The sequence below is a fragment of the Rattus rattus genome, chromosome 6 (assembly GCF_011064425.1).
Source record: "Rattus rattus isolate New Zealand chromosome 6, Rrattus_CSIRO_v1, whole genome shotgun sequence".
Lineage (NCBI taxonomy): Eukaryota > Metazoa > Chordata > Mammalia > Rodentia > Muridae > Rattus > Rattus rattus.
The window spans coordinates 122,073,530-122,096,108 of record NC_046159.1 but is presented as its reverse complement, the minus strand read 5'-3'; the positions used below and the strand labels follow the sequence as shown (position 1 = coordinate 122,096,108).

The 22,579-nt window shown below is 40.4% G+C and overlaps 1 protein-coding gene across 1 annotated transcript in view; it reads right to left on the bottom strand.

Annotated features, from left to right (window-relative positions):
* Tfec (transcription factor EC) overlaps positions 1-17,630 on the bottom strand; it is a 65,362-nt gene extending 47,732 nt beyond the window's left edge. The window contains exon 1 of the mRNA XM_032905269.1: positions 17,491-17,630. The gene's annotated coding sequence lies outside the window, so the exon portion shown is untranslated. The remainder of the gene's footprint in view (positions 1-17,490) is intronic.
* Between the last annotated feature and the right edge of the window lie 4,949 nt (positions 17,631-22,579).

Sequence of the window (22,579 nt, the reverse complement as noted above, 5' to 3'; positions counted from 1 at the left end):
ACACACACACACACACACACACACACACACACACACACCCCACATGATATGCATTCACTGATAAGTGGGTATTAGCCCAAAAAGCTCAGAATACCCAATTTACAATTCATAGCTTCATATGAAGCTCAAAAAGAAGGAAGACCAAAGTGTGGATGCTTTAGTCCTTCTTAGAATGGGGAACAAAAATACTCACAGGAGGAAATACAAAGACAAAGTGTGGAGCAGAGACTGAGGAAAAGGCCATCCAGAAACTGTCCCATGTGGGGATCCAGACCATATGCAGCCACCAAACCAAGACAATATTGCATATGCCAAGAAAGTGCATGCTGACAGGAACCTGCTATAGCGGTCTCCTGAGAGACTTTGCCAGACCATGACAAATACAGATGCAAATGCTCGCAGCCAACCATTGAACTGACAGCGGGGTCCCCAATGGAGGAGTTAGAGAAAGGACCAAAGGAGATGAAGGGGTTTACAACCTCTTAAGAAGAACAATAATATCAAACAACCAGACCCCGTAGAGCTCCCAGGGACAAAACCACCATCCCAAGAGTGCACAGGGCTAGACCTATGGCTCCATCCGTATATGTAGCAGAGGATGACCTTTTCGGGCATCAGTGGCAGGAGAGGCCCTTGGTCCTGTCAAGGCTCTTGATGCCCCAGTAGGGGAATCTCAGGGCGGGGAGGTGGGAGGGAGTAGACGGGTGGGTTGGGGAGCACCCTCATAGAAGCAGGGCGAGGCGGGACAAGATAGTTTCTGGAAGGGAAACCAAGAAAGGGGATAACATTTGAGATGTAAATTAAAACGTATCCAATAAAAAAGAAGTAAATTATGAAATTTTAAAGAAATGGGTGGAACTGGGGCGGAAAAAACCTTTATAAAGATAATCGAAGCCCATAAGGACAAAAGTCATGTGTTCTGTTTTACATGTGGGTCCTTATTTAGATCTTCCAGTTATTTTTGTTAGATTTGTTTAACATCGAGGACCTGTGGAAACCAGGAAACAAGAGGATGAGGGGGGAAGGGGTTTTCTGATTTCACAAAAGCTTAAATATTTATTAAGATAAGTCAACAAACATGTTCAAATAATACTCTGTATTTTTATTCACTCATCAGTTAAAGCAAAACCCTCCTGTAGTGCTTGACTGTACTATTTTTCATCCCCAGTGACCTTTTGATATTATTTTCATTACGAAGTAGCAAATGTTCTTTCAATGGTGCAGAGAATAAATGGGAGACAGGACTGGCTTCTTTAAAAGGTCATGTTTCAAATATTTTTGGAAAGTTACTAATGCACTTTTTAAAAAATTCCCCATGTTCTAGAATAGATCTGAAGTCACAAAAGAGAATGTTTGTGATAAAAATTCAAGACTCACTGTTTTTGAAACGCCTTGCATCATTCCTCCCCATGTGCTACCTCTAAACTTATTATGTCCCAGTGTTTGCATTTGGATGATCCCAATACAAATAATTTATTTGAACTTTTATAAAGAAATTCACAGACCATTTAATTTTGAAATTAAATATTGAATATAGGTGTGTGTGTGTGTGTGTGTGTGTGTGTGTGTGTGTGAAATTTTGACATTTTTGTGAAACCTAAAAGTGTCATATAAAGGTTTACTCTTGAGAGGGAAAAAAAAAACCTAAACAATTAAAGGGGCTCTAAACTATGTTTGACTGCTAATTTTTTTATATCTTTTATCTCCTTTATGGGTTGATGTATGATCATCAATTAATGAAGTCATTTCTATCATAATAAAATGTCACCATTAGAAATGCAGTATTCTAGTCTAACAATTTTCTAAAGAATATGATTGGGGCATTTTAGGTAGTTAAATATTAAAATAATCTAATTGAAAATGAGACTTTGAGATTATTCATTTTGATTGACAAACTGCTGACACTAGCCCTGTTCATAAGTACATTTCTATCATTCAATTTTTATAGAGATTGGTACCGTTTATGAGAAAAGGGTAAAACTGATCTTGTCTTCATTTTACTTAACGAATCTATGTGATAGATTTCTGGCTTTCTGTGGTTCACATGCACCTGTTATGAAAATGTGTAAAATATCAAATTCCTCAAGTATTAGGCCATCTTAGGAATGACCCTCAGTCACACAGTTGTCAGAGATTGACCTCCCCTTGTATATCTAAAGTACAGTGTTTCTTCAGAATCAAGGAAACATGTTCGTTTTGATTTTTATGGATACAAAAAAGTATATACCCAAGGAATGTTAATTTACTGGAAAAAAAGCTAAGAAGCTGAACTTAGTCAAAAGTCTTAAGTGTGAAAACAAAACCAGTGAATCACAAGCTAAATCATACATCCCAGTCATTCAAGTGACTGTCTCCACACTTCCACCGAGAGAGTTCTCAAATGCACACAGACATAAGGGCTTTCCTATAATTCCACAGCAAAAAGCTTGCAGCTTGCACACCTTCACAAAATTGCCTCCCAATGTACACACACACACACACACACACACACACACACACACACACACCATTAACTAACAAAATATTTTTAAATCTATTAGGAACTTGGATAGATTTACCATGACAGGATGGATGTATACTAAATCTTTCTTCTGTGTCACTTAGTGTAGACTAATAAAACCCAAATGTTAAGCAATACTGTAATTTGTAATGCATAGAAATTCTAGTAGAATTTCAAACTTGGGACCTCTTTTCCATACTTTGTTTTTGAGAAAAGAAACCAACTATAAAATAATGAAAAACATCTTCACATCAATGATATAAGGAGAGAACAAACTGTATTAGGAAGATATTTTTAACATGTTTAAGCCTTCCTAATAATTTTATGACTTTGTAGTATAAAATAATACCTCCTCTATCAAAGTTACTGACACCTTAAGCCTCAGACCCTCAGAAGATCCCAGAAGGAATCTGGATATACAATTTTCAACAACATAGGAGTTCTGAAGATGCAAAGAAGCTTCTACCATGGAGATCTAACCTTGGATTACTGTTCAGGTCCAGTGTAATCATTAGGGTCATACCAAAAGGAGACAGAACAGACAGAGGAAGATGTGGCAATAAGAGGTGAAATCAGATGAGACAGGGCGTGTTGGAGAGACCCATGGCTCCAGCCACATATGTAGCAGTGAATAGCATTTTCTGGCATCAATAGGAGGGGAAGCCCTTGGTCTGGTGAAGGCTTGGTCCCCCAGTGTAGGGGAATGCCAAGGCGGGGAGGTGGGAGTGGGTGGTTGGGAGGGGAAGCATCCTCATAGAAGCAGGGGGAGGGAGAGAGGGGAGAGGGGGAACAGGGAGAAAGGATAACATTTGAAATGTAAATACATAAAATATCCAAGAAAAAAAGATTGAAAATAGAGCTGAAATCAACCAGACACAGGAAACTAAAACAGGTAAAGGCTGGGAAGGTCAGGCAACAGAAACTCCCTAGATCTTCTAGAAAGGGTGTAAGCCTTACTATGCCCTGAGTGTAGCCCAGAGCAGCTTTGCAAACACTCTGCCCACCAGATTTCAACACAACATACTTAGATCCTGATTTCAAGCCACTAGTATTTTTAGCAAAATTGTTACACGGCAGCCATGAGAAAGGAACAAAGATATGTTTTTATTTTCTTATTAGTTCTTTCATTCTAGTGATATTATGGATTTTGCTGAGGACTTTTAAGAAATAGCCAGCCTAGAAATGCTGAGAGTATGGGATTTCCCAATCACAGCTTTACTTGAGAAAATGCTGGGGAGAAAAAAAAACAGTTCCCCAAATACAGTGCCTTCAATTAACCTCTTGATGCTACCAAAATGCCCTTGTAGCAGAAATTACACCGATAAAATGCTTGTTCCTCCTCCCCTCTCCCTCTCCTCCCTCCCTCCTCTCTCCTCTTTCTCCCTCTCCCTCCCTCCTCTCCTCCTGTCCCTCCCCTTCTCACACTGACCTCAACAAAATACACATGAAAAAAAATAAACATAGTCAACTGATAAAGATCTGAAAATACTTCAAGCTTCATTCTTAAAGCCTTATTAAACTCCTGGGGGATTTGGGAAAGATACAGTTACAATCAGTTTACCACTTCAGAAATATGCCACTACCAATGACATGGAGACTAAGTTATTAAATGACCACACTAGGGCCAAAAACAAACAGCAATTTACTTAGTAACTTGGGAGAATAGACTAGGAAGTCCAAGAATGGGAATAGATTCTGTAGTGGGAAAATATAAGCCAAGTGTTTCTCATAATATAGACAAAGAAGTGATTAACAGTACGTAGCCCTGGTGAGTTTACACAGGGGATAAAGAGGATGAACAGTCACATACGATTCTGTGATATGGGATTAGAAGACATGTAGAGGAGAATTATGAAACAAGGTGCATTCTGAAGGAAAAAAACAACAGATTCAGCGTTGACTTCATGAAATCAGAGCCTGAGGAACAGCTCGGAGGGAGGTTGGGAATAGCTGAAGTACAGAACTAGGAAGAAGGATGGACTTGGAAGAAATCACTGAATCATTTTTTCCCTAAGTTCATCCAGAAGAACAAACATCAGGAGGACAGAGCATTCAGAATTCTGAGCAGCACCCAGGGGTGGTAGAAACAAAACAAAACAAACAAACAAATCTCACAAATGTCCCAAGAAAGGAGGGCAGTGTACGATCACAAGGTCAAAGTGGGACAGAGTTTAAGGAAGAGTGTTTCACAGAGTCAAATGCCACCGAGAGAAGAAATAAGAGATGCTGTTAGCAGACTTGGAAATAAGTGGGTCACTGCAGACTCTCGGGAGCACCCTTTCCTGCTAGGGACAGAGAATGGAAAGCGACCTGCAGGGACAGTCCACTGTGAACAAGATCTCATGACTTAGGCTTAGACAGGGTGCTGACCCCTCTTTCTCCACAAGCTCCATAGAGGAACTCATTTGGTAATGTAGTTTGAAAGTCCATGTACGTGCAGATGCCCTCCAAGTGTCTCTGCACCAGATTGCTGTGATCAAGAACGCAGTGATCTGTGAAGAAGGCTGTGCTCAGTGCCAAGCCCTCCTTACTCTTTGCATGGGTGATGCTATCCAGTGGTTTCCAAGGGACACTTCAAAGGTTTTACCCATGCTCTGAAGTTCTTTTACTTTTTTAGAGTTCACATGTGTGTGCTGGGGAGAGGTGGTCCCCTAATGATAAACAAGATGATAATTTTTGCATATTTTTGTATTTCAGTGGTTATAGGTGAATAGAGGCATGTGTACATATATGTTTGCATGTGTGCTTATAGAGACACCGCAGATGCAGAAGGCAGGCAGAAGGCCCAAGGGAAAAGGGAGATTGATTACTTAGCTGGCTGAGGATAGGTGTTAGACCAAAGCAAAGACCCAAGCTTTATCGGAAACATTCTCTTCTTGGAAAATGGAACCTGACATTTCAGATTTCTGAGAGGGGGTTAGGAATCTCATGTTGTATTAGATTATTTTAATATGATTCTTTGCAAATCCATCTAGTCATTATGGAGAGAGAGCTAAGAAGGTGTGAAGCAGGGTGAGAGAAGCTAAATATAAGAAATCTGCCCGATGAGCTAGAAGATAGGCTGTAGTGCTGATGGGTGGGATAGAAGGCCCAACTGCAGCTAAGACTCGTGAAGTAGTAATTATATATCGTTATAGGACTGTCTTCTATGGCAGCAACTGGCCATGGATGAGCTAGTGTATGGAACTCAAATTAGGAAAGGCTGGATGTAAAAGGGGTAAGAGCCAGACCAAGTGGGAAGAAAGTGGAGAATCCAATGAAGGAGAGGACTCCATTAGACCAAAGGGATACCCAGAAAGGAAGAGAGCAAAAGAACTGCAGCTCTGAGGTCTAACCTAGGGCATTGGAGCCTTTCTGAACACACGAGAACTTCAAAATCAATACCTCCCTGATCTATCCTTACAGACTTTTCACCACACGTGCAAACATGGTTCTGACCTCTTTGTTATGACTTGTAGAGTCCTTTAGGATGCCAAAGTGGTAGACAGTTTATTAACATTAAATACTACGTCATACCACGAGCACAGCAAAAGTAATGATCTAGTGCACAGACAATTTGACGTCTCAGTGTTTCCACCATTGGTAGCTTCAGTTTCCATGAGAGGCTTAGTATATATGAGTGTTCTCTAGCATACAAAGTAAACTTTTTAATATGCAGCTACAAGGTTATAGTATAAGCAATCAAGTTGCTTTGAATGGGATTCTTATACACTATTATTTATTCTCAGAGAATTTTTATAGCCACTGATTAATCCCTTTTATGATCTCTGACTTAATCACCTGTAACTACTATTGTTTATTGGTATTTCAATTAAATTAGGTAAGGAGCAGAGAAATAAAGATTACATATGTATAAGCAGGCCAAGTCTATTTACCTCTATCCTGGTGCTCAATTCTAAGTTAAAAAGTGCATTCATAGTTTAACGATAGTAGTATAACTTGGCACATACTGCTTGCTTTTAATCAAACACATGTATTGCTATTCTGTCTACCCTTTCTCATCTGACCATCCCATCCCGCTAGGGAAAGGGAATCCTTACTCTGTGGCCTACACAATGAGTTGAAAGGTAGGAGTATATGATAGAACAAAAAAAGCACCCAAAACATCCCAGACCAATTCCCTGTTCCCAGTCAGGAGCCATCACGGAACGTTTTGCTACTCAGATTAACAAATGTCTTCATGAAAATGTCTAATGCCGAGGAGGGAACATTTCAAAATTCATGGCTCTGAGTTATTTTCTGTAACACAAATTTGGGATAGTCTGAAATGTATAATTGATGTACATTATCAAGATGATCACTGAAACAGTATGAATAATGATGATATTTAAATATATAGCCCAATGCCCCCTTTCTTTACCATAAGAAATGTTACATAGCGGTCTCTTTCACTCTAATAAATGGCTTTATTGCTAAGAACAATTACTCATATCATGGCTGAAAAAAATAAACTTGAAAGCAAAGCCAACATAAGCTTTCTTTTCCTTGATCAATCACAAATTAAAAAAAAAAAACATGATAGATTAAGGGACTGTAACACAGAGAAAATATGAGTGTTAGGCTATCTGAAGAAATGTGTCATTATTTTAAAGTCTTTGTAAACACTCTGTCCCTAACGTCTATCTAAACTTATATTGAATTTATTTTTTTAAGTACAGGAGATAACATCTAAGTCCAGAACATATACAAAACATTTTCATGCGAAAAGTAAGAATTTGGGAGGAGTTAAGGAACAGCACATAAATAATTCCTTCTAACAATAACAGGATATTTCAGACTCTCAATGTAAACACATTAGGCTACCCCACCAACATAAACCAGACTTTATAAAAATGTGCTTAGAACAGACAATAACCTCATTATGTCTTCCCCATAAAAATTTAAGACTATAATATAAGCATAAATCATTCGTTCCATTTTTACAGTGTTATTTTTGTCTTGCCCAAGTTTGGAAGTTCATTGCAAAATCAAGTTTCCGAAGGGACATTATAATTGATACCTAAAATGGCTTCCTTTAAAACTAGCTTAAAGAGTAAAGTTCGGCTAAAGTTTTCTTGCTTCTTATAAAAACTTCTATTCAGTGTTTTGTTTTCATTTTCGTTCATAAATTCTCTCTGGGAGGACTGTCACTACTGGCAAGGTCAGCTCTGTTTACTATAAAACCCTGCTAATTAAATAGACCACACGATATCTGAGAAGTCATTTACTGTCATGCGTCTATCATCGACCCTTCAGAAAAGTCAGCGAAAGCGAGGCTTTCTTAGGGTGCTCCAAAGTTGGAATAAAGTTTCAGGATTATTGAACTGTGTATGCATCAGGAAAATGTGATTGTGTTGTAGCCTATAAATACACTGCCAACTCTAACTATCGCTGAGACATCTCAGTCTAGAAAGTCAAATGCTGTAGCATGTCACTTTCAAACTTCTCTCCCTAGTCCCAGGGAAATCGGTGCAGATTTCAAATAAAGTTATTTAAAGTAGATTCTGGTATACAGCCGCCCACGTCCTCCTGAGTCAAATTTATCTGTTAGAATGTCTCCAGTCAATCTGACCACTTCAACCTGACAGGCAAGCCAACCAAATCAGCAATCAGCAGGCCAAAAAATCTGTCAAAACCATTGCCTGAACTGGTGATTACATTTTGACTGACTCGAACAGTCAAGTTAATCAAAATAGTCAAACCAGGTTTCCCATGTATACAATCTCAGGGTCTGCTGTTTCTGAGGTGTGCTCTGTTTATATATTTGAAGAGAGTTTTATTTCGTTGCATTGTTTAGGAATAACAAGTCCAAGAAGTCGTGAGCTGCTAGTTTGACAACAGAGGCTCACATCACTTTGGAGTGACTCCACAATATCTACAAAGGGAAGAAAAGACCCATGGACAGTCTGGATCTATAGAAAGTAGGCAAGGGGCAGGAGCTGGAGAAGAGAACTTGGGCCCACACACATACCCAGAGGACCACATTTGTTAATTAGGACATTAACACCTGGGTCTAACCATAGGCACATGCTAGCCATACTTTATTAGGTGAAATGAACCACCAAGGAGAAGCCCCTGGAGACTGTGGGGAAAGCAATGCCACTATCCACAGTTCTGATTTATTCTCAATGTGAGTAACATCTTTTCAAAAGGGGGTTGACCATGAAAATGTATGCTTACTATATTTTTAAAACGGGGGTGAGCATAAGGGATTTGATTGCTCATCAACAAAGGCCAATGTGGAAATGTATTCCAGTGCTTACAAAGCTGTGATAGGTTGCAAGTTTTAGAATCAATTCAACCAGCCTGACTCCACTTTGAATGACAAATCACCATAGATTTGGACCAAATGTTTCCTCCCAGTATACATGGACACTTAACGGCACAATGAATGTAAACAACAACATAATTCCCAAGCATAATCCAATCAAAATCACTTAGTTTTGAAAGTCTGTGGACTGCAGGGAGATGATCCAGCTCATTCATAATATTGAAAGCCTCCTGTTCAATTAAAGTATTTAATTAAGTAGTGGCCTGCATAACATATACTGTTTAAGTGTAGTCTCATCAATAGTTAATCATTCAATACATTGCCAATATCCAATAATAGCACTAAGAAGCTGGTATTGCAAGATTGCTATTCTGCACAGGCATTAATTGATAAGCATTGTATTGGCTTCTCATTTAACAGCCATAAAACTCCTAGTAGATAGATAGGATTTACAAATGAAGAAGCAGAATTATCCATAAATAATATAACCTGCCTGGAATCAAAAAGCTGATTATGACAGAGACAGTTTGGAAATCTAGCCATCTTGTTTTAAAGCCTATGTTCCTTCTAATACATGTTTCTGAGAATGCAAAATACACTTAACAACAGCATGCATTTCTGGTTACCCAGCAAAGAAAGAGTTGCTTTTGCAGGTTTGGAACTTCCTCAAGAGACAGATGTCACTCAAGAGGAACTGTCAGTAAACCATAGAAGCCAGAGTGATCTAACACCTCCCTCCCCAACATGTGCACAATACTGTTACTGTGCTTTATAAATTGCCAATTAGGCTCCAAAACAATAAATGTTTACCGGACAAAACCCACAGGTTTCAAGGGACTTGTCACTGTAAAGGGTTTTAAAGACTAACTTTTTCCGCAAACAAACACAAAGTACAAGGTCTTCTCACATGATAATAGCTCTAACATGAACAGGCAGAAAGCTAATGTTTACAGTACCAAAATAATTCCATACTGTTTTCATGGGTGATTTTTTTTTCAATCCTCACAAGACACAGAAATCTCAGACAGCTGTGTGTAAAAATCCTAAAGGCTGAAGGAACAAGAATGAACTGAGGCATGGGGAAGAGCCTAGGCTTCGAGCTAAAACTCCACATTGGAGGGGATGATCTAATGTATGGGATTAACATCTCAGGAGACTTGCCCTGGGTCAGTCCATCTCTCTGTGATGCCTTATCCTCTAGATGGAAATAAAAACAGTGAACTCTTTTAAATGTGCCCTATGGTCTGATTAAAGATTGAAAAGGGCTCTAAAAATCCACAGCACTCCCAGGGAAAATGCTAAATATCATTATCATTATTACACCAAATGCCATAATTTGGTCTCCTCAGATTCCCTTTTTATGTAGATTCCATCAAACTCTGACTTTTGACTTTTCTCCTCTCTGACCAAATCTCCAATGACAAAGCAAAGGGAAATGTTGAGGCAATTAGTGAGAAATGGAAGCAATTAATTCCCTTTTTTTAGTGGAGACCTGGCCTCTGTGAACCAGTTTAACCAAAAATAATCAATGACCTTTCCCTGCCCAAACTGAAGCAAATCTACTTGATATTTGTCCCCGGTTATCCATCTACTGCTTCGACATTAATGAGTCTCTTCACTTCACCCCTTTCTTTCATGAAATTCAGACATCTTTTCTTGTCCCTTGTTACCTCTGCATCTGCTATTTTTGCAAATTGAATACAGTTAGGGGCCTCGTTATCCTTGTGTAAGACTTGGAAACAGTTAGGATAGCATTGATTCTGATGGGTCTTTCCCCCCACACACTGAACTCTTTCCCCTCTCTTGCTATAAAGATGAGGGTTTGTCCCCAACAAAGGAAGAGTTCAAGTACTGTGCAGACCCAGATCCAGTCCAGTCCCGGTACATTGCTCACCCGTTATCCATCGTGAGAAAGTCAACTAGTCTTCCAAAATCATCATTTTCTCTTCAGAGAAATAGTAACAGCACCACTTGCCTCTAGAGCATTGTCAGATTGAAATATATGGCAGAACTTGGGGAGTCTTTAGTACATAAAAAAAACACATAATACATCATTAGGGCTTCCTACTATCACCTAAGAAGAAAGCAGCTATGAGAGAGATGAGGAATAAAAAGGGGTAGCAGAGGAGAGAGGAGGGGAGAGAAGGAGGCAAGATGAGAGGAGGAGACAGGAGGGGAGGGAAGAAAAAGTGGTTAATAAGGAGAGAGATTTCACCAAATATAAATGATTTAGGCATGTGTTAACATTCATCAAAGAGGACTTCTACTCGGGCAGGAGTGGTTAGTACTCTGCCCCTCTCTTTGGTTTCACACTAAAAGAGTTAATATTAACTTACCTACTTATTTTTTTTTTACAAAGTATCTACTTATCTTAGAAAATTGCGGATAGTTGTGAGTATGCTTTTTGTTGTTGGGATGAATTGTTTCATCCTTATATAAATCTAGAAAAGCATTGTCCTACATCTCATTGGCTGTGTTTACTGGGATAGAGACACGACACTACAACCGGCAGAATGTAAACGAATTGGCAATACACTCTGGGGAACAGGGGGATGTGTGATATTTTATGGGGAAGAAGCAAATTGACAGTTCCTTCCCTAAGTGTGCATGGCTACCACATTCTCTCCTTCACTGTGTTCTGAAAGTTCAATCCCAAAGCAGTCCCCTAAGAGGAGAACTACTTTCCTAGGAGGCAGAGTGAAAAGCTTAGATATGAGGCTGTAGCTGATTGTCAGATTCAATGCTATGAAAATCTATCAGAAATGTGGAATTGAGACTTCATAAGGAGGCAGGGAAAGGACCTCTTTTCATGCTCAGAGGTAGATTTCCTGTCTCGGAGCTCCTTTTGTCCAACCCAAGTTTGACCTCTTAAGAAATCCATAGCTATTCTTGGGTCCTAGAGTGGACTTTAAGCCCCAACAGATTCCTTATCGTTTACCCTCATACCGGGACCCTGACCTTCACTCTCCATACTCGGCATTAATTCTTCTAGTTTACACTGACAGAAACAGACTTATTTGAAGTCACGTGGAAAATGAGTAAGACGCTAAAACTGCGTATTTGACTTCCTATTTCCCTGTGTGTTCCACCAGGTCTATACCAGGCAAAAACGGAGAAATCACTGAATCATGTGTTTGCTCGAACAACTTGTTTCAGAGCTGATGTCAGTCAACAGAGAAATGACTCTTTCCACACTGGGAAATGTCACTGCTTATCAGCAGCTCTCCTCTCTCATGAGGTGGGGTCTCTTGTATTCTCAGCAATGTGCTTTCTGAATACCAACAATGCACATACTTGCAAAATATGGCCCAGAGATATCAATTCACATAGCTTTTATAAAAAACATTTCATTCAATATATTCTGATCAGGGTTTCCCCTCCCTTAACTCCTCCATAGTCTTACCCACTTTTTCATATACCCACTTATCAAACTCAATGCTCTTTCTTTCTCTGTGACTTTAGAAAACAAACTAACATATAAACAAAGTACAGAATTTAAAAAGGGGGGAAAAAACAAGAAACACACACACACCCATAAAAAAACAAAAAATCAGAAACTATAATATATAAACAAAACACCAGTAAGGCAAAAAATAAAAACAAATTTTATTTTTATTTACTCCCCCCCAAAAATAAAGCAATATGAGACAAAATGTCTACAAAAATACTATTGAGTTCACTTTGTGTTGACTATATACTGCTTGGGCAAAGAACCTAAACTTGAGTAGTTAATATGCCCAGGGAGAGTTAATTTGAAAGAACTAGTTATCCCATGGCAAACAGATGTCAGTTGGGTAGACCTTCTTGTTAGAGATGAGAAATCATGTCTGCTTCCCCGTCTCAGCTCTGGGATCCCAAATGGGTTAAAGCAGGCTTAGGAACGTTCTATAAACAAAAATGCACAGTCTTTTACCTTCTAATCTTTCTAGATGACTGGAGCCAAAGAGCTTATGCAAATAATGATGCTGATGTATCCGATTGAGCTACGGCTATGATCGAATCCCTCCAAGTCTTAAGATAAGCAGAACTTTTATAAGTCTGTCTCCCCCCTTACCTCTCCACGCCTCCTTCTTACCATTTCTCACAATGGCCCCAAGCTCTAAAGGAAACAGTGTGTCCTGTTTTGCACATGCTAAATTTTTGCTTAGCTTAACGGGCAGGATCTCCAGCTTCTTCAGAAAACGGCGTCATTGGTGAACACATTGTGTGGGCGGCGGGCCCATTGACTAGCTTCTCTCTACTCAGTTCAAGAGGAGATATATGCTCCAGACTTCCTAAATATTTCATAAGGAAGTTTGGCAAGAAATTCTCAAAAAGCTCATAGGGATGGTTATTTTCAGTTAAAAAAAAAAAAGATGGAGGGGAGGGTAAAATGACACTGATGCTTTAAATTGTGAGAATAGTGAGGAAAAGGTAAAAGGTTTATATGAGCTTAGTAGAAAAAAATACAAAAAATCTATAATGAGATGTGCAGTTTTGATAGGAAGGACAAATTATCCTTTGCCAGCAAATTGCCTGAAAATTATAATTGTAGAGGAGGGAAAGTGGCTTTTTCAAATTGGAGAGAAGCACCTGAGAAGATATCAAAGGGTCAGATGCCTGTTCACTAAACGTTATTAAGGAGAAATCAAGATTTAAAGTTTAAAATCTGGTAGTTAAAGCGCTGCCTGCCAGCTGTTGGCACGACATGGTCCAGTGCGTTCGGACGCATTTGCATCTGCAGAGCCTCCAAGGGAAGAGAAGCGCTGAATATTACCACCTGGCCATACACACCATCGGCGTCCCAGGTCCTGGTCTCGACCTTTGTGTAAAAACGCTCTATATGGAATTATGTAGAAAGCCCTGGCTCACCTTCTTGGGTCTACGTACGGTGAAAACCAAATATTTATCCACGTGCACACTGTCTTCTAAGCATTGGGAGCATGTTTGTATAAGAAAGAAATATAGGACGGAGTCAAAGGAAGGGTAGATGTGTCTGGTCCAATGGCAGTAGGTAGGACATAAACATAATGTCTTTGTTAGGGAAACTGAAGAGCGTTTTAATGTACACAAGTGATGATTTAAAAAACCCTTCCAGGTAACTCAGAAGCAGACACGAGAGCATGGGATCCTAGCAGAAGTCCTCCTCTAGCACCTTGAATGCTCTTCATTATGTCCTGTCTAACTTTTACATCAAATTCTCATCTCTTAAACTTAAAAAGAGAAAAGAGGAAAAAAGTGCAGCCTTATGGGTTTTTAGGGGTGTGGGGCTAAATCTGCTGTTTTCTCTGGGAATAATAAAAAAAAAAGATCAATAACAAGATCTTTCCAGGATTTCTTTTTAACCTGTGGCCAGGGATGCACTATTCTTACATGGTGGCCTGGAACCTGCGCTCATCATCTCCCGCCTCTGACGCCCACGTGCGCGGATCCCAAGTATTCACCAGTGCGCCAAGCAACCAACCTGTTTTTAACACTGGTCTCGTGAGGAAGTTCCACAACACCCTCTCACCTCTCCAGGACTTGCCTTTCCCTCGTTTCTTAATTTATAATTCAAATGCCTCCACTCTTAGATCGTTCTTGTTCTGGTTTGAAATGGGGCTTTTCATGCCCCCAAAGAATCCCATTTCACAGAATCACGACTATCAACTGCTCGCCCGAGTTGGAAAGGGGAGGGCAGTCAAACGCTGAGATATCTCTGAATACCTGCAGCCCATCTTCACAGAGTCCTGCATTTGAAACTGGCAACTGGCAAAGGAACGCTTTGTAGAATGCTCGCTTTCACTATGGCACTGTCTCTGTTCGAGTCCTCTATTACCCCGTCTTCATGGCTTTTGTGGGTTTGGTTCCTCTCTCATCCCCCTGCTTTATGTCTTGAATTCCTCTGCTAGCTCATTCTAGATAATGCACAGGAAACCGGAGTAACCGTGGATTTTGCTCTCTGCAGTAGTTTGACTTGGTGCCAAGCAGGTGTTCCTATCAAGGTGACATTTGCAAACATCAGGATGACGCATGCAATTCGTTTGTAAACTTGACCCATTTTTGAATCTGCCAAAACTACACGTCTTATTCTGGTGTTATCTTGATTGTTTTTATCTGTAAGAGTGGATCTCCCGCATCCCACATACAGCCACCAAACCCAGACAATATTGTGGATGCCAAGAAGAGCTTGCTGACAGGAGCCTGATACAGCTGTCTCCTGAGAGGCTCTGCCAGAGCCTGACAAATACAGAGGCAGATGCTTGCAGCTTATCATTGAACTGAGAACAGGGTCCCCAATGGAGGAGTTAGAGAAAGGACTGACGGAGCTAAAAGGGTTTGCAACCCCATAAGAACACAATATCAACCAATCAGACCCTCCAGAGCTCCCAGGGACTAAACCACCATCCCAAGAGAACACAGAAATGAACCTATGACTCCATCCGCATATTTAGCAGAGGATGGTCTTGTTGGGCACGACTGGGAGGAGAGACCCCTGGTTCTGTCAAGGCTCGATGTCCCAGAGTAATGGAATGTCAGGGAGGGAAAGTGGGAGGAAGTGGGTGAGTGGGTGAGGGGGAACCCTCATAGAAGAGAAGGGTGTGTGGGATAGCAGGTTTCTGGAGGGGAAACCAGAAAATGGGATAACATTTAAAATGTAAATTTAAAATGCAATTAAAAGCAAAACAAAAGCCAACAACAAAAAGAGTTGATCTCCCAGAGAAATCTGCAATGGTGAGCTGATTTGAGATAGTTTTAGTGGTACACTGATGGACTTATAAGATTTGCACAGTTATCCTGTTATTATCCACATGACTCTGTTTGAAGCAGCTTTTATCCATGTTCACACAACTGTGTAAGGACACGTTGTTTCTGCTTTCCTTTTGCCTTCCTGACTATTCAAGTCACTGCTTTATCATCGTCATCGTCATCATCATCATCATCATCATCACAATCATCATCACCATCACCATCATCATCACTTTTACTTTTTTACAGTCCAGTTTTTGCTTCCCTTCAGGTCCACCTTCCCACAGTTCCTCATCCATTCCTCCTCTCCCCTGTCTCTAGGAGGATGTTAACCCCATTGACAGGCTTCCCCACACCCTAGGGCCTCAAGTCTCTCCAGGGTTAATTAAGCCAGTCAGTCCTCTGCTGTAAACGTGTCAGGGCCTTGGACCAGCTCCTATAGGCTGTCTGGTTGGTGACTCAGTGTCTGAGAGATCTCAGGGGTCCGGGTTATTCGAAACTGCTGGTCTTCCTAAGGGGTCCTCCTCCTCTTCAGCTTCTTCCAGTCTTTCCCTAATTCTACCACAGGGGTCCCTGACTTGAGTGCAGTGGTTGGATGTAAGTATCTGAGTCTGTCTCTGTCAGCTCTCAAGCCACTGTTTTTAAAAATGATTTTCTGCTTCCACTCTACAAACCACTACAGTTCCTGAAAAGTCTACTTGCTTTAACTTGGCATCATACACAAACACCTTGCAAAGTATCTTGTCTAGTTAGAATCCAAATGCTCGTGTCTAAGACATTAAGTTGAGTTAACATCTAAGAAACTTGTTTTGCTTTTGACACCAATTCCAAGTTTCAGTTCAACAAAACCTCCTCATCCATTACATTATTCTCCTGCTTCACAAAGAAAGCAGAGGAGAAAGTAACAGAACCCGTGAAACAAACAATATGAAGATAGGAATTCCACTGAGTTCATAGCTTTTCATGTTTCTTTAAATACTCAAGTGTAAACCTCAAGTTTGACCTATTTAAGGTTGCTTCCACCAAATACAGAAAAGATTTAATTCAAACGCTACTTGAAAGTGTCTGGCCACAATCAGTTTCATGTAAGATCCAAGTGAAGTACCCTTCCCTCATGATCTTGCTGAACTCAGCATTCTGTTTTAGCTTGTTTTGTTGACATGGCCTTTGAACGGGTAAAAATTGTCAAGTACATTGAAAACTCTTTATCACTAAATGAGGCTTCTGGCAAATAAATTACCGATGAATTACTCAAACAAAATTAAATATTATCTCAGGTTCATTATTGCTCTCAAAGTGTCTATTCCTACTGAAACAAGAATAGTATTGACGATATGGAATAACCACAGAAGCAAATATATGTACATATACATATATTAACGCTTCTATATTTATATTCATACACATATAGAGAAACAGCCCTAGCCCTAATTGTTAGGACCTTGTTCCAATTTAAAATTATTACTTTAAAAGTTACTGGTTTAGTATACTTGAAATCTCCTAAACAAAATAGTTAGATCTATATTAAGTATGAAAGAATAGCATAGCCTAGCCTTGGGAAAAGAACACGTGCTAAAATCCTGTCTGGTGTTATTATCTGCTAAGAATAAAACTTATACACTCTTACCTTTAAAACCAATAAAACAGACATAGTAAGAATGTAAACAGAAATTAACATTTACTCATAAAATAGCATATGATGCAATAAAATGCTAGATTACATTCCCATTTAATAAATATCTGAAAATATTAAACTAGAGGAATAAATTCCCTAGGTTATCATGAACCAAAACAGTGATTTGCACATCTTGATTAAAATAAGACATTAATAGCATTCCAGTTATATCTCATCCACATTAGAGCAAATCATAGGTTGGCTGCTCTAAGAGCCTGCTACCTGGTTATCATGCGAGATAAAAACCCTAATTACAAGCGAGCTATGCACATTATCAAGGCAAAGCAGGTATCGATTGAACTTGTCTTCATATCTGTTTAAAGCATAGAAAATTAACCTTCCGGTTTGGTTACCTACCAGCACTGATTGGGTTCTAGCTGTGTCATGTCATTACGGCTGCAAACAGCTCCACAGTACAGTCCCTCGTCCCTCAACATAAGCACAAAAGTCAAGGGGTCTGTTCATGAGGAATGCATGGTCTGAACAGCTTGGAATCCACTCAGTTGAGGAAGGAGAAAAGAGAAGTCGCCCTGTAGGGCATTTCCTGAACTCTGGTTGGAATTTCGGTTAAGGAAGAAGAAATGACACAGCAGTTTCACGTTAAGGCGACTTCCTTTCTTTATCAGAAAAGTGCTACTAATTTGAGAAACAACATTCCAGCAGAACTACTCCACAGTGGTGTGGCGACAGTAAAAATTCTCTCATTCACGCCGTTATTGCCCCATAATAAACATTTTTCCCCAGAATCACAATGGCAGTGTGTGGTTATTAGCTCAGTGGACTAAGACCCCACAGTTATTGCAACACATACTGCCTTACAAGTAAGTTTCTTCAGAACACTGGCCTTGCCCTCTTGTCAGTTAGGAATTACACTCTGACTTAGAATAGTTGTCATTTGAGCTTTTGCTTTAAGACTATTTCCCGAATTTTATATAATGCAAGTTTTCTTACTTCCTAATTTGCTCTCAAAGACTTCATGATAACTTAAACCTTGACCAAGAATAATTGATCTTCCCAAGTATATTAGACAGAAAGATAAAATTGATTTTTTGATATGTGTGTTTATATGTGTATATATAGTGTTTGTTACATACATTTGTTTTATATATATACATATGTATATTATATATGTATATGTATATGTAAGTATATATGTATATGTATATTTATATATATATATACATATGTATATTAGCTTTCCTCTTGATCCTCAAAGCTGCCTCTCAAATAAGTTATCACCTTTCTTCCTTTTTCTTTCTTTCTTTCTTTCTTTCTTTCTTCCTTTCTTTCTTCCTTCTCAATCAGACTTTGTTGATGTCAGGGGTTAAAATATGCGCTTTTATCCAGAAACACAAATGACTCTAATAAGAATCCAGATCAAGAGTAAGTATAGTAGTCTAATTTTCAAAACAAAACACAAATGTTTTCTATAACAAAATTTGATATACTTTTCCTGTAAAGCACCTAGTAATAAAAATTTCGTAGTATTTGGGTTACAAGTCATTCGTGACTTCCCAGTTCTGTTGCAGTAATGGTGTGCTTTGACAATCCACAAATGGATGACTGCAGTAGCACATCTATTTCTTTGTCTCCATTTGGAAGCCCCTGAAAAGTTTGTGCTTGCTGTCTGTGATTTCACATTTTATGCTTTCTCTTAAATTCAATCTAGTCAAGCTCCTAAAAACTACTGACCAGAGCACCTCAACTAGATTTATCAATTGATACTACTAGTGGCAGTATTTTTCCAGTTCCAAGCTATTTTCCATATCAACAGCATGTGCTTAATAAGCCTTTAATGTCTTCTTCCATTTGTATCAGTGAACACTAATTGTATAGAGTAACAGGCCTCACTGCCTTCATCTACATGTGTTTTCAGGGTACCACAGCAAGACATCCTTCTATACAATTAGGCATCCTCTTCCATTTCCTTCTCTTTTCAATTACTAAAATTGAAATACATGCAGTGTCCTCTTATCTTCTGGACTCCTGACCTTGACTCTGATAAAACTTCTGTCTAATGGAAATAAAGGTGACGTTCATTAAGGTACAGGGTATTACTGTGTCTCAAATCTCCAATGTTCTTCAAAGGCTCATGGGCTAAAAGCTTAGTCCCAGCTCGGAATATTAGGAAATTATGGAAACTTGAAGAAACAAGACATACTGGAAGGCCTTTGGCTACTTGGGACATGCTTTGGAGGTCCTTATGTGTTTATCTTCTGGCCTTGGAGTGAGCAGATTTTTTTCTGATAGTCATTTGTCCCACAAGTCACCTTATAAGCCCCAAGGTATAAGTCAACTCATTGTGAACTGAAAGATTTTAGAAATGTGATTCCAAATATATTCTTTCTTATAACTTGATTTTCCTCCGTGTATTTTTTCAAAGGAAAAAAAGGCAGCATGTCTATGGAAGCAAAAATCAAACATCAACCTGTGGTAGGTAAAACCATGTCAGGGAAGTTGTGTAAGGTAGAGCAGGTTGAGACCCAGAGACTCGCTGGGCACACGCCTGAGGCTTAGGCAACTCTCAGCCCCCTGCCAGACTCCTGACTTACAACATGTGCCATGCTTCTCACATAAAACAGACATGATTACAGGTCATGTAGACCCAAGACAGAGTTCTCCATGCTAATGAGGTACCTAGGGGTTCACAGGGCTTACCCAATAAGTTTCCCTTTCCAGACATTCCTCCCTGCAAAAGACAGTTAATCTCAGGCCCACCCTGAGAAGTGGGGTATGGTTTTACACATCCATTTTTCACCATGACAATAAACTGTTCAGAACCAGCACATAGTGTCTCTTTCCATCAAGATCTGCCATGAGAAGCAGAGTCAGAGCCTAGAGCTCTGTGCTCCCAGCCACAACCACCACTAAGCCTCCCTCTATCAAGCTAAGGACAAACACCCCACTGGAACAAGCCAGAGCTCCCCTTCCTACACCCCTTCCCAGTAAAGACGCTGTCCCTAACTCTGTTCTCTGCTCTTCTATAACTCCCAATGGTGCCTGGATGTCCAAGAGTTTGAGAACCCCTGGGCCCCAGCCTCTTCACAGGCCTAGGGACCCCCATCTGGTTTTCCCACATCTCTCACTGAGCTTTCTTGTCAGCCCCTGTGTAGTGCTTTGGTGCTTCTCTATAGCCTAGGACCTGCTGGCCCTGCAGTGGCATGAGACAAGTGCAGACAAACTCCCCTTGTTCAGCCTCCCCAAGCAGTTGTTCCCTGCAGAGGGGTGGACTCGGGCCTACATCAACCCAGCGACTGTGATTCCTCAGAATAAGTCTTGTCACATAGTAGATAGAACGAGTTAAAACAACTCATGGCTTACCTCTGCCTGTGTATCAAAGGAAGTGCAAAACAGTGTTTGTTATATTGTCTTCTGAATATCATAGAGAAGCTGCACGCATAAAATTTCAAAAACATGGTTGCCTGAACAAGATGTGCACAGTGACAACACCAGATGACATGCCGATGTGGATAAAAGAAATCTCACAAGGCCGCACCCCAGATGGAGAAATGCAGGCAGTTAATGACAGCAAAGACAAAAGAGAATCGATGTTCTTTAGGGATGAACCTCCTGATAAGTTTATTCAATCCAGCTCAGTCTTTAACAAATACACTTATAAACAAGACTAAACGGATTTAATAGACTGTTTTTATATAAGCATGTGTAACAATAATTAAAGAAAAGGCCATGAATTTGAAGGGACTCTCATGGAAAAAAATTGGAAAACAGAGAGGGTGGAAATGATATAAATTTAGTACCCAAAGAAGCTAAATAACAAGGACAGCCCAAGTGGGGAATGCTTGACTCTCACTGAGAAGGGAAAATAGATTAGACATGAGGGGAGAGTAGAGAGAAGGGACTGGATGAGGGAGGGTCTGTTTCCAAACAGGGCAGATGAGGCTGGGGAAGGATAGAGGGAAAGAGTCCTGGGAGACACAACTGGATTGGGAGTGTGCACCTCTGGAACAGTTAGAAATCTAGAACAATGGAAATTCCCAGGCATTTATGAGGCTGACTCTAAGACTCCTAACAGTAGGAGATATGAAGTCCGAGTTTGCCAACTCCTCTAACCATGCAAGACTTAACAATGGAGAGATTGGGCCATCAATCCCACCATAAAACCTCAGACCCACAATTTCTCCTGCATACAAGACGTTCAGGGGGAAAAGATGGAGCAGAATTTGATGGAAGAGCTGACAAGGGACACACCCAGATCGACACCCATGCCAGGAGAGGGAGCTCACCCCTGACACTATTAATCAAATCATGCTATACTTACAGAAAGGAGCCTAGCATAACTGTCATCAGAGAGGCTTCACCCAGCAACTGATCAAAACTGAAGCAGAGATCCGCAGCCAAATATTAAGTGGAGCTTGGGGGATCCTGTAGAGGAATGGGAGAAAGGACTGAAGGAGCCAGAGGGGTCAAGGACACAATAAGCAAACCTACAGAATCAACTAATCTAGGCCCATAAACACTCACAGAGACTGAACTGTCAACAAGAGAGTATACACGGGATGGCCCTAGGCCCTCTGCACATGCGTAAAAGTCGTGCAGCTGGGTCTTCACGTGGGACTCCTAACCTGAGGGTAAGGGTTGTCTCTAACTCTGTTAATCTGCTTTTGGATCTCTTGTCCTTAACTGGAGCTTCTTCATCTAGCCTCAGAAAGAGAAGATGCAGATATTCCTAGCTGTTGTGTTTGTTGTTGTTGTTGTTGTTGTTGTTGTTGTTGTTGTTGTTTTTCTTGTTCATTTTATATCCTTATCACAGCCCCCTCCCTCCTCTCCTCCCAGTCATACCCCCATCTGTCCCTCTTCCTTTACCCTCCCCTTCTCCTCAGGTAAAAGGAAACCCGACCATGGGTACCAACCTGCCCTGGAACATCCTCTCCTACAGGGCAACCCAGCTAGGGGAAAAGGGATCCAAAGGCAGACAACAGAGTCTGAGACCGCCTCTGCTCCAATTGTTAGGGGACCACATGAAGACCAAGCTGCACATCTGTTACAAATGTGTAGAGGGCCTAGGTCCAGCCCATGCAAGCTCTTTGGTTGGTGGCTCAGTTTCTGCAAGATCTCATCCGCCCAGGTGAGTTTACTCTGAAAATCTTGTGGAGTCCCCATCTCCTCTGGGACCTTCAATCCTTCCACCCGCTCATCCACAAGTCTCACTGAGCTCCCCCTAATGGCTGACTATGAATCTGCATCTGTTTCCATCAGCTGCTGAACGAAGCCTCTGGGAAAACAGTTATGCTAGGTTCCTGTCTGCAAGTATAGCAGAGTTATATTGTCATTAATATAACTGACATTAATAATGTCAGCTTGGCTCTCTTCCAAGGGGAGTGTCTCAAGTTGGGCCAGTCATTAGTTGGCCATCCCCTCAATCTCTGCTTCTTTTTTATCCCTACACATCTTTTAGGCAAAAGGCTAACATAACTGTCTTCTGAGA